Raw genomic sequence first — 18,517 nt, forward strand, 5'->3', positions numbered from 1 at the left:
GATAATCACAGATTTTTAGCATGCTTTTTCAGGTTATTTACACATACATGTTTTGTACATGAAATACTGTGAACACAAACAAGATCGGAGGCTAGTACGTAATAAGGAAATACAGAGGGACTCTTAAATTATGGTATGACTTTAGCTTCCTTTAAAGATTTTGGCATAATGCCCAGATATAATGAAGCAAAACCAAATGTCAACGAGTTGACAAATTAACCGTGCAGCTTTATGCCCTGCACAGTTAATTTGTTTATTACTTAGTCTTTCTGGGTGATGATGGACTGGTAGCACTACAAAAACTCATAAAATTATTATGTGATTCAGTTAATTTATTGTGATGTCATGTATTTTCAAATCTTTCAAGTCAGACTGTGTGTAAGGCATACATAATCTAGCGTCAGTTAGTTTTAGAAACCATAAAGTTAGTTTGTTGCCATATTAAGAATCTTAATTCTGCTGCAGATGTAAGAAAGTTGTGTTGTAATATAACACAAATTTCTGAATTCAACTGCTAATATGCACATGAAAGGAAATGTCTTAAGTTTTCTTTGTGAAACTGATAGCTGCACGTCAAGAATGCAACACTGTGCAAAAGATAGTAAAGTAGTAAAGAACCCCACAAGCAACGACATGATCATGCAGGTTTGGGATAAAGCAACGGGTCAACTGAACTTAAAAGAGAATACTTGATGCAAACATCAATCATTTTGCAGACGCTTTCACTTTTGATTTCAGTAATTATCATCTGTCAGATTTCTACTGATGTCAAAAGCAGACTGGTATTTAAAACGGCATATACCAACGCCACAGGTTATCTCCATGACTTCATATAAGAAACATGAACTGCATTAATACTTGAGGTTTCAGCATTTTTATTTATTTTTCTGCTCTCTGTTTATTTCCAGGTCAACGACTTCCCAGCTTTTAGCTTGTACCACATAATATGTATTAAATGTGTTGAAAGTACATGTAAAACAGCTTTACACTCATTATAATTATCTGTAAGTCTTAATTAGTTTTTTTCTTTTTGGCAATACAAGCTTGGAGCTGTCAGCAGGTTAACCTGTACCACAGGTTTTAATATGTGGTTTTACAGTGGTTGCAATCACTGGTATAAGGAAGTATCTCTGTTATCTATTTATCTCTGCTACAAACATTCTCTTTGCTGTTTCTGCTCTGCTCTGTTTTCGTTGTTTAGTCTGTTATTCCCACCCTCCCTAATAACTACCCTGTGCAAGCCCGAGGGAATGAGGGCCCTTCCCTTTATATTTGAATGTTAAAAGTGGGTGTGTGAGCAGTTTCGCTGTCTCTGTTTGAATGTCAAATAGCCTTGGGATGTACTAGTCATCACTGGGTGGCAATTCTGCCTCTTGAAGAAATGACAAAATACTTTCAGCTATGGCGCTGACTACCTTGGGGCCTGTCCAAACACAATTATGATTTACTGGGTTAGAGAGTTAATATTCAGGACCCTGATAAACAACTGATGTAAGTTTTCCTCTAGTGTTTTATTTATTTATATTTATTTATTTATTTTTTGCCAGTATGTGTTTGCAGTATGCATCTGGATACATGTGCATATAAATAAATTTGTGTGTCAGCAAACGTGTGCATGACTACAAACAAAAAGGGTAATCTGATGGTTCTTTCTTGTCTTACGCTAAACAATAATCTAAAGGAAGGAAATATTTGGTTAACATTGATTGATTCTTTGGTCCAGGCCACCTTAAAACAAGTAAGACAAACTGAGATCATTAGATATAGATATAATTAGATCATTAGATATTATATTTGTAATTTCGCTCAACATAAAGCACACACATCACAACATGCATTTAGTTTGTTTAGTGACAAACAGCGAGAGCAAAGCTCCTGCTGTGAAACGGTTGGTGTATACTGAGATCAGGTGATAAAGTGAACTGAAGTTAGGTTTCTGTTTGCTGTCTGCCTGCTCTTTCCCTGTAGACCTCACTGCTGGAAACACTGAACTAGTTAAAGAAAGCTTGAATTACTTACTTTTTTAAAACATTCTTGCAGTTTTTCCTTGGTTGAGATTTTTTAATCTTTTGTTTTGAAGACAGTTTTTTGACTAAAACATCACATCAGCAGCACTTTTTATTTCTCTTTGTGTGAACACACAAAATAAATGTCTTTTTTTGCAGTAGTAATAAAAAACATGATGAAACAAATGTGATTATTAACACTGCGATATATATTTAATACAGTGAACATTTAATAGATACAATGTGGCTATTGACCAGTGGGTTAAACACAAGGTCCAAAATTCCCTTTTTCTTTAGCATTTTTCAAGAAACAGCAACACTGAGCTTAAAAATGGTTTAACAATTCTCCAAGCAGATTAGGATGCCTACTGCATGCTTGCAGAGGATTGGCCAAACAAGCACAGACTCGAACAATGCAGAAAGACAGATTATCTATCCATAGTGGCACTTGGCTGCCACAGCTACAGATTTTCTTCCTCTTATTTCCACAAGCGTGCAGCCACTCACAAACAACCATGAAGCAACTCCTTTCAGATATGTGGCACAAGCGAACATAAAGACACGCCTATAGCACACACCAATACCCGAGCACTTGAGCCCGATCACCTGGTGTTTCTTTCTTCTGTATGAACAGAGGTCAAATTACATTCAACAATAAAAAATAATTGTATAAGCATGCACAGTTAATTCAATGTTTGTTTTCACATGTGAGATAATTGGCTTCATTCATTCCAAGGGAAATGCAAGTCTTGGGTTTCGACAGTGCTCTCTGGAGAGTCTGTTTTCTTTTTCATTTCATACATTTTCCACAAACACATGTTAGAGCTTTGCAGAGACCCTGTTCCATTCATCTGCACATGCAGAGAACAGGTAAAAGCAACAGCAAATAGGGGTAATATACATCTCAGAGAATGGAGAGCCAGCGGCACTTATTCAAGTCACAACATCTGTGGATCAAATGTATGCTGGTCTATTGCACCTGCACTCACTGGAGAGTTATATACAGCATGAATTCTCTGTTTCACTGTTGAGTACATGGAGAGAAACTGGCAGAACACAAGCAAATGACAAAATGGGCTCAGGAGCGGAAGATAAATTAACTTCAGAATGTTTTAAGGATATTTAACATTTATATTTTCAGTGGATAAACATGTGTCCTTTTACGCTCAACTACTAAATCCTTGTTTTTTGCTTTTAATGCAACAAAAGTGCACACAATACATACAGAAAACCGATGAATGTATTTCTCAGTAACTGCTGTTAGAAGATGACAGGATCACTTTTTGTTTAAGGGATTATGCCACCAATGCTCTTTACTGTTATAAACTACTTACTATAAAAAGAAATATCATAACAAAGGAAACTAAGCAGTGATAAAAAATAAGTCATGAAAATAATAAATGTTTAAAACACAGTCATGGGAGATTTGTATGTACCAAAGCTATAAGAAGTCTCAGTAACAGTTGTGGTGTAGAAACTCTGCATCATGTAATGTAGACAACCTGAATTCAGTGTCCTCTGTGACAATCACTGATACATGACTGATATGGAGGCAAACGCTCCTTTCCTATCTGCAAACGCAGAGCTCATGGTTCCTCTTCATTATACCCAAGAACATTGTGTCCAAACAGAGTTATAATGCAACTGTTTCCTATGAGAATATAAAACTGGAATCTGCTCTTGAATAGATTGTGCAACTAAACATCTATCGATAGCAAAGGGTTTATACAAGTCATACATACATACATACACACACACACACAAAGACTGGTGGTGCTGCGTTGGTAAAACTCTATCTGTATGACCACATTGAGCAGGTCTGATCCAGTCTTAAGGCTTGGAATCCCGCAGGGCCAACGAGGGTCTCAGGGCCCCAGTGGTTGAGAATAGCTAGGTGATCTATATTCATTGGCCAGCTTTGGTGAGGCCTGCTGTCATGGCCTCCCCACCCCCCATGACAAGCCAAACCAGGGACCTGTGTGTGTACGTGCTCCTCATGGTGCTAATGCAGTCTGACAGAGATGAATGGACCTGGACCACACGGTTTTCAGCAACGAGTGTTCCAGAGTGAGGGGAGTTATCTGCATGAAGCAAAAAGTGGGAAGGAATGGAGAACGCGTAGGTGAGGACAGAAGAAAGGGAGAAAAAGGAGAGACTGCAAGGGTGGGAGGAGGGAAGAGAAGAAGAAAGATAACATCAGGTGAATAAAGGACTGAAAGGGGGAGGATGCAGGTGTTGGACTCAGTCTAGACTAGGCTGGTTGCACCCCCACCTTGTGTAACCAGTTCCTAATTGGCACTGCATCTCCACTGGAGGTGAGGATGGAAGAGATCATTTAGGTAAGAGAGTGGTGAATACAAGAGAATGACTAAAGATAGACAGAAATACTTCAGAGGTATAGCAAAAGGAGAATCAATGGACAAGGACCATGAAGGGAGAGTTGATAGTGATGAGCAGGAGAGGGTTTTGCAGAGGAGGAAGAAGGAAAAAAGGGGGAAAGGGCAAGCAGAGAAATGGGGGCTGGTCCTATTAATGTTAATCAAAACAGTTCTGACAGGTCCTAATGAAGGTTTCATAAGAAAGGTTATTCATGATTTCTCCTCATGTGCTCGGTGTCACATATCCATGTCAGAGAGGTAAGAACCAAAGTATTCATCTTTGGTGCCCTCGGTTAATTTTTGCAATTGAAGGATTATTATTTTTTTTTTAAATAAGAAAGCAGGATCAGTTTTGTTGCTAGCTGGGCTGCTGGTAAATGTAGCCTTTACTACCACATGAGATGGAAAAAAATCAAATGTAAGTAATGTTGATAACCTTAAAAAAAAACAAGCAAAAAGGCGTAAAAACACCTTTCCACATGTTCTGAGATCTTTGTCTCTCTGACTAACAGTGCCTGGTTTTTTTTTCATCTATCAATTTAAAGCAATAATTATTGGCATTAGACGTCTCTAAAATGTAGAGTGCTAAAAAAAATGCAATGCCTTGTAATATTACAATTTGGATTCAGGGTTTTGTAACGATAAAAACAGCCGAGCTAAATGCACAAAGTCTGTGTGATGCGCAGATAGTGCAATTAATATCGCAGTGTTTGGAAAACTTGAGTTTTGTGCTGCCTCCTTCGTGCTCTACACGATCTTCCTTACCTTAAACCACATGGAATATTTCCAGTGGTGTGAATGCATTTGAAGTGTGCATTTGAAGTATGCAGTGTATTTTGCAGTACTGAATTAATTACACTTTTCTGTAATTTACACGATCATTGTGCTAAATCCATAAATAAAAACTACATTTGCTGATTTCAGTATGTGTGGCGCAATGAGAAAAAGGTAGTGAAATGAACAGTTTTTGTGGAGCAGGAATATGGAAAATACTTTTAATTTATTTCACAAATCGGCAAAATACAAGAAATGAAGTGCAAACGGTGCCCACGTCAGAAACAACTATTAACTGATGCTAACATAAAAGCAACTGAGAAGGCAGCATGCTAACACAGAGGTGGTAGCAAGGAACCCAGGATGATGTTAAACCTGCTCATCCACACCAAGTTGTGCTTGCAGCCTTTCCTTCTGTTGTTAAAGGGTCTACAGGCTGGTTTTCAGCCAGGCTTTGTGTTAATATTTTAATACTAGAAGCAAGCATTATGAGTTACAGACTGAGGACCCAAATACAAACTCCAAAATAAACCAAATAACAAAAAAGTGAGCCAACAAAAACACCACAGTTCAAAGTCAAATGGTAATAACTAGACCTCATATACAAGAACTAAAAGTTATAAAATACAATTGTGTAGAAAATTCAAAGCCACGAGGGGGAAAAAAAAGAAACAAAGAAAACAGACTCACAATGAAACCAAACGGAAAACATAATCAAAACATCAACTCATGACCCAAAATAATACACACGTATACACATGGACACTTGGGAGGTTAGAATAGTAAATGAAAAAAAAAAAACGTCTCTACATAGAACACAGAAACCAAAGTATTAAAAATAAAAGTAAACCATGAAAACAGGAATATACCAACACATAATCTAAATAAACTTCAAAACAAGATAAAAACCTGAGCATCATGACAGAAAGATCACGTGTGTGTTATTATTTGGAAAGTATTTTGTGTCACTGTGTGAGGCTGTAAAGTGAATTTTATACGTAACAAGTATAAAATATGTAACTAGAATGAACATTGTGTGGCTCTCTGATCACGATCATTTCATTAGCAAAGAAGCAGCCTGTCAGATGTTATTGTATAAGAAACAAGAACACGTTCACTTTTTTATATCAATAACATGATTAACATTTTATGCTTTTTAGAAAAAGGTCTAACTGGATCACAGTTTTCTGTGGAACTGGTGTCATCTTTGGCTTGACGCAGTTCTTACTGTGTTTGCTTTGTAAACACACAAAGCCACTCGTGACATAGTTAGCAAATAACATTTGGTAAAACACTCTAGGAGACAAATTTGTTTAGGAATAGTTGTGTAAAAAAAATAGTTGAGACAGAACGGCAACGGATGAAAGGTTTTTTATACAGAGTGGTAGCACTTCATGATCACAGTGATTTCTAATGTGATTATCCAGCAGGATTTAATAAGTACAGATGGATGAGCTGCAGAATAAAACACAACACTCAATAAAAATACACGTTCACTATAATGCACACTATGGCTGTTTGTCTGTGTGGGCACAGTGCTGATCATTGGTCTTCCTTCTCCGGATATCTGGTGGATCAGCTCTCAGTCATGTGTGTACCCAGTGCCTGTTATAGTCATTATAATGACTATTTTGCACTGGACGTGCACACAAACACTTTCTTGTTCCCTTTCTGTCGATCGTCTGAGGTGGCAGCATTGATGTGTTTATGTAGCATATGTACCACGCTGGTTCCCATTATGGACCTGGGGCTCTCTCATCTCCCTCCTCCGCTCGCCACTATTAACAACACTCTCCTGTCAGGCTAATGAACATGCGAGAAAGCAAAGAAGGAGAAAAGAGTGGGAGGAAAAACAGAGTGGGGGGTGGTCAAGAAAGATACAGAATAAGAGGAAGATTGCCAGATATGTGGATGGATATTAATAAAGGAATGAAAGGGGAAAATCTTGTATGGATCAGGTTTATTCTGACAGCTTGAAAAACAAATATTTACGCTGATAAGGGAGAGTCTTACCTTGATATAATATAGGAGAAAAGTTACATAAAATGAAGCCAAAAAAAGGAGGGGATTTACATTTCTGAAACAGTACAATGAGCAAATATAACTATGATTATACGTAATAAGTATATAACAGGTGGAATAAACCAAAAAACTAAACTACCGTACGTGATCAGGTTTATTCAGATAACAGTAACAGTGTTAAGTTTCTTTTTACAAAACAAAGAAGTTCTTCTGTGTGTCTGAAGCAAATCACTTCAAACTGCTACAAATTATCCACAATGCAATGGTTTTTCAGTAATTTGTTCCTGGTTTAATACGTAAAGGGACCTTGGAGCATTAAGATTAGCCTAATTTATATGCTGATATGGTGGTTTATCTGATGTTACTGGATAAACATAATGAAAATGAGGCATTAGGCTTAATTACTTTTGATCCTTCATGACTGTAACGACTCCAGGAAAAGAAAGAAAGCTGTGGCATAAGCATCACTTAAAAATATAGTACATCAATCACCTGTGTCATTTTCTGAGCAGTGACAAGCTGTTCAGACCTGATGACCAAATTTCCTCTAATCATACCAACAAACCCATAGAAACCCCCCCAAAAAACACTTACTTATATGAATACATAATAAACAGCTGCAGTAGTTGCCTTTTTTCCTCTAAAGCTGACCACGTACCACACAGACTGCACATTGCTGCAGTGAGTCTGGAGCGAGACAGTGATGACAAGATTATTAACTCTGACAACCCTGCAGATGTTCTGCTCCTTGATTCTGCGTGTTAAATGAAAGTGAGCCAAGGTAAGAGGATGATGATGACCTTTGTAAATGCCCAAGATGTAAATGGCTATTTGTACAGCAAATGTTTGCATGCACAGTGTCACATTTGAGGACTTTGAAATGTAACGTCCATGAATGATGATCAAAAATAATTCCATCAGCTTGTTAATAAATCATTTTCTGGCTCTTCCCTGTATCTGAACTAGATTAGAGGGAGAAATTCATAAAATGAGAAAGGGGGGTTGCTGTGGCAACACTAATGACACCCACCCCCACTGTCTTTGTGTGCGGACTCTTTCCTCAACATACATGTAACTGCAGCTATGCTGAGGTTGATAGTACAAAGCCCTATAAAACAAATAACTGGTTTAACCTGTCAAGTATGCGTGCCTATGTTTGATAAGGAATTTCCCCAATAAGACACAGCCACAGGCTTAAGATGACAGTGCCAAGACTTTGATATATTTGATTTAATTAGGTGTAACAACAGCATGGCTATTACAACATAAGCACAAAGAAAACAAAACACCAAAAGCCTTCAGATGGAACATGGTCTCATTATCTGACTGAAAGTATGTGCAGCTATAAAAGCAATTCAACCAGACTGAAATGCTAAAACAAACACACAATAAGGAAGTTTCTTACTTTTATCTAGGTTCCTTTAAAGGTTTGCTTATTTTATACAAACAAAAATGGATAATCAGTTGAAGAAATGTGTATTGTTATTGTTAGCTGTAATTTTCTGAGTACTTTATAAGTTTAAAAAGCGTCTTGTTTCAGGCTGTTTTAATGAGCTAAAAATGTGAAGGCGAAAGGAGCAGAGCGGCAGGGCTGTTTTTTTTCCACTGGTGTGCTTATGCCACGTGTATGCAAGTTTCATATTCAGTATTTACGTGTGCTTCATTTTTGTTTTTCTTTTGCCGAATGTGTGTTTACATTTGCATAAATATGCAGATGCATCTGGTGTCACACTGCAAACACTGTGCTGTCTGTTTTCTATGTTTATCTTGAGGGCAGAAAAGAAAACAACTGTCTTTAGTAGCTTGGAAATAAGTGTTTTTAAACCAGAAGAAAAAATCAGTAACCTGCGTGAAGAAAAGGCAGGTAATAGTTTAGCTTTCACCTTCTGTCTGAGATAAGATGAGTGAAGAGCCCACGCTGATGTGCTAGAGGTGTAGAGAGAGGCTTAAGACTCATAGGCTGATTACTGATTACCACAGTACTGCTGAGTATGCTGAAGCACATAGGCTCAAGGTGGGTTGGGTCACTATGATTAAGGAAAGAGAGGGTGGGTGTTGGGCGCTGTGGATTGTAGAGCGAAAGGGGGACAGGGCCAGTGAGACCCCACCAAGAGGATGAACTGCTGAGGTGGGGCCGAGTGAAGCGGTTACAGGCAACATCCCCATTCTCTCTGCATTTGGTGAATGTTCACATCCAAAGAAAACACAACATGAAATCCTGTCGATGTTATGTAACTTCAGGGTTTGAAGCGCTGCTTGGGAGACTCAGCATTTAAAGTGCCCATCACAGCTTTAGACCTCGACCCCTTTTAAACACTGGGGGGGAGGAGGGCTGAACAGAAAGCCTGGAGCAAATCCTATCAGTTTGTGTACGGCTGTGGAGTCTGGTCTTGAGGGGAGGAGGTTCACCACACTAATGAGGAAATCCAAAAAGAAAATATGGTTTGGCACAATAACCACAAAAGATGCTGAGTTTAGCTTTAATCTAATGTGTGTGTGTGTGTGTGTGTGTGTGTGTGTGTGTGTGTGTGTGAGTACCCAGAGTGAAGATTATTAGATCTATTCGTGCACATGTGTGTGTGTGCTTTCACACAGGGTGTACATGCATGTCTTCATTTGCTCCCTTGAGGTAGCTCATGATTTTATTGCCTTTCGACTTATTGCCACGGTGTAACTGTCCAACTGCTGGAGGTGAGACCATAATGAAGTTGTCTTTTATTAGCTCAATGTTCGAAGTCAAGAGGCCAGGATAGTCACACTGATTTTTGCATAGATGTGTGTGTGCGTGTGGGATAGTAAGAGATGAAATGAGTGCCACTTTTTTACATGCTGGTATATATTTGTTGGGAGATTATAGGCTTGCAGGTGTACCCTTGTGCAAACACACTTAATTACCCCCGACAAGTGTTTAAAGACCACAAGGTTTCCAAACTATCATGTACACTTTTTATGCTGAAAGCCTTTAAATGCTTTAAAATGGCTTCTCTGTTTGTCTGATTTTTATTCAGTACGTTTTCATGCTTTTCCAAAAAAGATTTTATAGGATACTTCCAGTTTATTTCATTTGGAAATATTTTACATTAATGTGGTTATTGAGGCTCTTTCTATCTGGGCCAAATTACTGATGTAATAATCAGATTGTTCATCAGTGCACGCCTGTGCTAAAAACAGCGGATCCTTCTACGGCCACTAAATGGCAGCTTGAAAAATGAATGAGTCAAAATACAGACACAGACAAAACATGTTTACAAACATTTCTGGTATTTATAGTTAATCTTGTCCTGGTGGGAACTCCACAGGGTGGATTTTTTATATAAGCAGTTAAAACCATGGCTTATAACTTACGTGTGATCACTTTGACTTTCAAATGGGTACCAACACATCTGTCTGAACCTGATAGCCATCAGCTATGTCTCACCTCAGCCAGTTCTAGTCACTAAAGTGATCTCTCGGGTGTGTTTGCAATTTTTTTGCATTTTTAAAAGCAGTTAACAGTTGCAGGTAACCAAGCTAGCATTATCTAGCTAACCCTCTACCCAAATATGGTCACTTTACATTTCCCCAAAAAAGTCAAGATTATCCAAATAAAGATATCCAAACAGCAAAAAATGTAAGCTTTAAAACTGGACCTAAATAAGTGCACGATATGATTGTGGCTTCGTCCATCTTTTATATACAGTCTATGCTTTCTCTCAAATTTAGAAACTAACTTACTAGGTGCTAGTTCTGGGTTAGTACAAGTGGCATTTTGGTTAAAAATGCAAACCTTCTAAGAACAACTTTGCCTTTCCAAAAGTTAGAGAACTAACAATGCTAACAAATAGAGCCACAAAACTGCATTAATGCAAATTATAAGACTATGATACTATTATCCCATAACATGAGCATCTTTTTTGTTCTAAGTTATCTAATGATTGGATAGTAATCAAGTGGCAACCGTTAATCCAATCTCAAGGGATGAGAAATGACCCCAGTACTAAACATGCAATTCCACCAACAGTCACCTGAAGCAGGTTTCAAAGGCAGACGAAAACACCCCCATGGTAATATGCAAAAACTCAACCATAAAAATATCATATTTACAGCCTTGTGCAGAAAAAAACAATTGGTAAACTTGGTCTCTGTAGCTGTACGGGGGAGTTCTTTCGTAACTTCATTCATTTTGATACTGGTAGGTGTTAAAAGTAAGGATGTGGCTAATTTAATTTACATGCATTCTGGCACTTTCAGCTAATTTAGACCTCTCAACAGTATTATACTGTGTGCTTTTGCTGCATTTTGGAAGATATTAATAGAATCATGGAGCAAATAAAGTGACTTGCTTCATGGTAAACTGTCCTGAAAGAAAGTTTTCGCTTCACTTTTGGTGATTGAAATTCAAGTATTTAATTAGTCTGTTACTTTGATCCAATTATCAGGTATTTGTATGTAGAAGATAAATTAAGACTACACAATCTGGTCACGTTTAGCTCTAAAAAGAAACAACATAAAACAAAGTCCTGGAAACAGCAAGTCCTTCATAAAGTCAGTCATGTTAATGCACTTCAGAGTGGTGGGCCAGCCAAATTACAAAAGAAATATTGTGCTGCCTACCTTTTTTTTTTCTTTTTACATCCCAGCATGACAGAAATAAACAATAAAACCAAAAGGACCAATATCATCAAAACATCAACAATAACAATACACTCTCAAAAATAAAAACTCAATAGCTGCAGAATTACTGCTGTCAACCATTTTTGTGTTTTTCATTGGTACAATTTTTTTTCAAATCAAACTTTTAACAAAAAGGGAGGTCTGTGAGTTCACCAAAGCAACGGTGACATAATTCTGAAAGAATCCAACTGACGTTTTTGTCTTCTGAGCATAAATCTAATTAATTTACCTGCACTGTTATCAGTTTGCTCTGCTGTATTGTAATTAATCCCTTGTGTAGTGGAGAGTGGTTTGAAATCTTGCTGACTTCACAGCTATATTGTCACGTTATCAAATCCTTTTGCTTCTAGTAACTGACTCATTGTTTCAAGAGTTACGAGAGCCTCTTACTTAATTTTTCAAAAGCTCCCCAAAACAGCTTCTTTAAAAACTGCAGTTCACTGCAAAGAAATGAGAGGCCAGAGAAGCTGATTTTTCTGAGTCATGTGGCACCACTGAAAGAGAACTGACCAATGTCACGACAATGAAGACGTATGACAGCAGAGGGTCTTATGACCAGCAGATTCCCTCCCACGGTAAATCAATAATCATTAACACTGGGGCTATGTAATGTTAACTCCAAACATGGGGTTATACATTATGGAGAAACTGAAATGTTTGCTCTAATCAATTGCATGAAGTCCTTCCTATGACTTATTGTATCATCTGCTCTTTGTGCTCATCTGAGGAAAATTGATATTGCTGCGGAAGCACATATTAGCACAAAACAGATAAGCTCCTCGTCTTTCACTCATGTGAAATCTGAAAACCGCTCACAGGTTGCGAGCCACGGCATATTTACCATCCTGCCACATATACACGCGCTGCCGCCAGGAGGGTGGAATTGCCAGAGATTTGCTTCAACTTGCCCATAGACATTCCCCAGAAACCATGGCAACCTCACAAGGTATAGCAAGAGCGTGTGTGTGGTGTGTTTACTTGCCTTTAAGGGTCTCCAATGCCCATCAGCTTCACATAGTCTGACACAGTCCTGCCCTTGCTCGAGCCACTCCACATCTTTCAGCAGCTGAATAGGGTCAAGCCTGCATGGCAACAATCTCTTCTTCCTTTGTGGATCTCTGGGCTTCTTAAAAGAAACCAGGAGGGCATAAAACTCATTCACTGTCTCACCCACTCACTCTCTCACACACACACAAGGACACAGACACACACTCCCTCTCTGTTTCTTGCACACACACAAACACACATGCACAGAAACCGACATGTACAGCCGCAGAATGTGGTGATCTCGTGGGAATAGAAGAAGTAAGTGCAATGCAACCTCAGACTGACCCTCGGTGAATGAAGGTGCATGCATTTGTGCGCACCCACGCACATATACACACTAACATTATCAAGCGCCATGTTTCCAATGGGAAATCCAGCAACACCATCTTTTCTGTCTTTAACACTTTCCTATAACTACAAGCTATATTCTGTTTTGATTTGTTATGTACATTTGAAGGTGGATTCCTGAGCAGCGCTGGCTGTGGGTGAGGACAGCTAAGGGTCAGTTTACACACATCTCACCTCCTCTCCTGCTCTCCCCCCTCAATTATTCATACACTATAACATCCTTTCCCGCTCCCAGCCAATCATCACACCCCCCTTCGCTTGGGGGAGGGCATGGAGAAACTTGGGAGAGAAGAAAGAGCTGATGAATCCATGGACTCTGCAAGACACTGCCACTCACTCACCCACCGTGGACTCCATTATATCCTGTAAAGTACCAGACATGGGAATATCTAATTCCACAAGCACAAACTGTGGATGGTAAGCACACAGATGTACACATGCACACTTATTCCATGTAGCACCTTTTCTCTCTCCCCACTTCTCTAATGCACTCGCACTCAAGGAAGCCTTCGGTGAACAATGCCGCCACAACTGCTGTGTAAGCATTAGCATAGTAATGGTGTCTTGAATACAGGGCTAGGCACTGCTCTTACATTATTAGACTCATTCCAGGTGCCTTCCATCTAAAAATGACCCTATTCAGCTGTGACTTCAGGCTTTATGTGTCAGTGCAGCATTTTTTTAGGGCTTGCTGATATTAATGAAGTTCATCTAATTGTGTATAAAGAAGGCACAAGAGTGCAGATGTTCTCCAGCGTGAGAGGGTTATTTATGATTCTATGACAGACAGAAAAAAAATGGGAGGCCAACCAAGAGATTTACAGTATTTCTTCATTTGGCAAATGGCTTGAATGCATTGGTAAGTGGAAAATTTGGGCTCCATTTCCTTTAGTATTGTATTCATTCTGTCTGCATTAAAGGTGGAGTTTTGGACAAGAAATACTTTTAGTTACTGCTTGATTTTTATGAGTGGGTGCAATCCCAACTGCGTAATCATGATTATGAGGAATATTTCAAAAGGACAAACACACAGAAACCAGTTGTCATCTGTATGTTTAAAAGGGCCCAGTGAATCATATATCATTGCACTAACCATTGACCATGCTCAAGCTTTAGCCTGGTTAAATTAGGCCCCTTATTACTGTAAATTAAATGTTTTAATTCACGATAAGAGGTTAATTTAACATGTAATGGGAAGACATTGTAATTATACTGTGATAAATAACAAACATAATAAATACATGATAGTTTACATTGGATAAATACATACTCTTGAGTGGTTGATTGAGAACCTGAACAAACAGTGTAACTGAGGCTACCACTGACCTCCTTCTCACTGTGCGCTCTTATTGCTTCAGGGCAAAGGGTGTAGTTCTCTGCAGCCAGAAAGCTTTCCTTCTACCCTATAACACACAGCCTTTAGCTTTATCTTGGTCCCCCTTTCTTCTTTTTTTCCTGCACCTCCTCTGTCTTTGAATGCAAAGTAAAGACACAAAAGGGAGTAGAGTTCAGTGTTCAATGAGATCATCTGAGAAAATTGACAAAGGGTTGAGGGGAAAAAAGCAAAAAACTGAATATACTGCATTCTAGAGAAAAAGAGAGAGAGAGGAATAAAAATAGGAAGAAGCAAAAAAAGGGGAAAGAAATAAAGAGAAAGGGAAGCCGATCAAATCCTGTCCAATTACAGCAGGAGCTGAGGCGTAAAGTGAAATGGTTTGGGGATGGAGGAGGTATTCTCAGTAACCTAATGTTACCAGATAGAGAGGAGAGGAGGACTGAGGCATTTGGACCTAGAAATGTGAGAAAAGAAAAGGTCATTGAAGAATGGAGATAAAGCGGTGACAAAAGTAACAAGACAGACAAGGGACAAAGACTCCCTGTAATGATGAGAAGCCGTGTGGGTGTATGACATCCTTTTGCTATTTAAAAAAACAGAGTGTTGTGCTGCAAAGGAGAAAAATATTTGTTTGGATGACTTTGCAGAAAGCATTAAAGCATACTTGGAAAATTCATAGAAAATAATGTGTTTCTGTGATGGTGAGATATAACGATATTTTGACAGGGGCGAAGCATGAGAAGAGCGAAGAATTAATTGTTGAACTTCTCCAAATGAACGTGCAGTGTGCGATTCCTCTTTTTTAATTTTACAAAGTCTCAATATTATAACAGCTTCGAATAAAGGATTCCTATACTCAACATCCTGTTCGCCTTTAATTAGGGATAAAAAAAAGGACAGAAGAAGAATTCCTCAGAAACTGAAGTGTGTGTCTTGACAGTATCGCTGGTAGATCTTCTGAGGCTCTTTCATGGCTTGGCAGGGTTCATCCTTTCAGCATATTCCCTTTTTTCTTTCTCTGTTTGTACTTTGGCATATCCTCAGAAGTGATTAGAAACTAGAGTGAAAGAGAACTGACGTGCAAGAGATGAATACATACAGCTTCTTATGTAAAATCTTTAGTAAATGCACAGATCTTTTTGTAGTTTCTCTATGTAGTTGTTTTGAGACACAGAAACATAAAAGTCTCATGCTCTCATTAGTAAATGGACATTTATGTTTAACTGTATATAAGCAGCAGGAGGTAATTTAATTGGGGTGTTTTTCAACACTGAAATATCTGTGTGATTGTGGCTGCGCATGTGTGCGATAAGTGTGTTTATGCACACACTTTAATTAAGAATGAAAATCGGGCAGCGAATGACAAATTAGGGGCAAGTTTTAATTCACTGGCCACCAAAGGAAATTACAATCAAATACGCACACACACACACACACACACACACGCACGCACGCACACACACAGAATGAGAAAAATGGAGAGATATAAACAAATTATTACAAAGGGGAGGAGATTAGAGAAGAAATGAGTTTACTCACACACCATGACACTGATTACTCTTTGAGACAAATATGTTCGCCCCCTCGTGACAGCCTTCCAGTGTTCATGACTTGAATATATTGTACATCATATAGTAGAGGTTAAATCACTGAAATACAGTGGGTGGCCTTGTACTTAGGAGGCACTATCATGTGGAGGAGTTGGAGTTGTTTGGAGTTACAATGTAGATCTGATGCAGAATATAATTCCCGTGTATTTCAGACTGCTGGTTTCAAAGTTTTTTCCTCTCCAGACTCTGTATGAGGTCAATGACAGTGAAAGGACTTAGATGGTCACAAGGTTTGGCTGTCAGCACAGAAGCCTCACCCACCTACTGTTCAAACTCTCTGTTTGTCATGATCAGGCAGTCAGACTCAGGTTTGCATAAAGTGAACTGAACTATCTTGGACATTTTCTTTTTCTGTCTATTAGTTTTCAGGAATAGTTTTCAATGCTTCTTGGAGAACATCCAAAACTCTTCTTTGGAGGTTTGCTGCCTTTTATTCTGCTCTTTGCCAAGATGTTGCCACACTGCTTCAGTGATGTTGAGGTCTGGGCCCGGGGGAGGCCAATCCATGACTAATAGTGTTCCAATGTGTGTTTTTCTGTCCAGATATGTTTTTACTGTGTTGGCAGTAAGTAAGTATTACCAGCTTTCCAGATGGTCCTGCATGGTGGACCAAAATCTAATATTTTTATTGTGTTCATAATACCATCACTTCTGACTAGATCTCCAGCACTGTTAGCTAAAATGCAGCCCCAACCATGACTAAGCCTCCACCGTGTTTTACAGATGGCTGTAGTCAGTCACTGCTGTACTTTTGTCAAGTTGCCTGTTATGTGTTGACTTAACACTGGTTCAATCCTTGAATTAGGTGCTTTTTTTGTTTCAATGATTAATGGATCGGTATTAAGTGAATGAACAAAAACAAAAAAGAATATTCCTCTAAAATGGTCAGGTACAAAAGCTGGGCAGAAACTGAATGAAAAATAGAACTTTTCCATTCAATTTCAATTCAGTTTAATTTCATAGTTTTGTTTTTATTATCTTTATTCATATGCCATTGCCCACATTTCTGATTAAATTGCACATAATGGAGTATCTGTTCTTGCATGAATGCATTCAATTGGCTTTGGTTTTGTTCATGAACTAAATTAAAATTAAATTATAATATTTTCGGGGATTATTTAGTCAACACTTGATTGAGTGTGAATGAGGAAATTGAAACGTTTAAGCCAGTTAAGCTACATCCACCGAAGCTACTTTAGAGGACAATAAAGTATTTTGGGAGGGTGCCATTTTTTGGATAGACTGGGGCTGAGAGAGAGTGATTTGGGTTTAAAAGAGCAGACTTGAGTGGACTTGTTTCATCCTATATTTTGAAATTCATTTCCACGTTCTAGGATGTGAGGAAAAAATCTACAGAAAGTCTACTGAAAGACTTGCAACAAATAAAGAGACTCAACAACTGCCACTCTGATAGAACAAAACCCCAAACACAGAATGTACCACGAAGCAGGTCAGCCAGCCTCTAATTCTTATTTAGCTCTGAAAATGGGATAATAATGATAATGAGTATGATTACCAAAATGGACGTCTTGGAGCACAATTATCTAAACTGTCCATCACAAAGAGAAAAAAGGGTTCTGTGCATCTTTTGCACGGGTCTGTGTGTTACAGCTTACAGTACTACACTGTAAATGAACTGGCATTAGCATCAACTGAAAGGGGTAGCACTGGGGTTGAAGGGAGCAGGTGAAAATCTCACTTTGAATCATTTCCCCTCCCGGTCCCTGCCATTGTTCCTGTCCTCACACATGGCAGAGGCAGAAAGAAAGGAGCCTATTATTCAGGCCCAAGCCTGTTCTCCTCATTTATCGTTTAAAGAGGGGGAAGAGAGGGGGAATATTCTGATGGAAAGCAGGGCCTCTGTGGCAGCCTAGCAGTTGTGTGCCAGCTGAAAAGACTCCGCGGGCTGAAGCTGCGGCGGTGCCCACCACCTGCCGAGCTCTTTCTCCTTCATCTCTCCCTGGCTCTCTGCTCTCTTTCTCTGCCTTTCACTGTCAACCGCTTGGTGACTCAGCAGTCCAGGTTCAATTCTCTTGTGAGGCAGAGGCCTCACAAGAGAAGAAAAAAAAGAAGGGCACAAAAAGAGAGAGAGAAGATTAATTTCTTGAGTGGGAGAGTGAAAGCGAGAGAAAAGAGGTAGGCAGATACATAGGTACTGTTTTTTTTTTTTTATGCATTAAAAGGGAGACCTAAGCTGCACCTGGCTCAGGATTTGGGAGTGATTTTCACAACTGTTAGAAGTGGAAAATATTTATCTAACTATGCTGCAAAAATATGCACTTTCAAGAGCGTACTGACCCAACATGCTACTTTAAGTTAGTATATCTTATACAGTTCACTTTT

The sequence above is a fragment of the Oreochromis niloticus genome, linkage group LG12 (genome assembly GCF_001858045.2).
Source record: "Oreochromis niloticus isolate F11D_XX linkage group LG12, O_niloticus_UMD_NMBU, whole genome shotgun sequence".
In the NCBI taxonomy this organism is placed as follows: Eukaryota; Metazoa; Chordata; class Actinopteri; order Cichliformes; family Cichlidae; genus Oreochromis; species Oreochromis niloticus.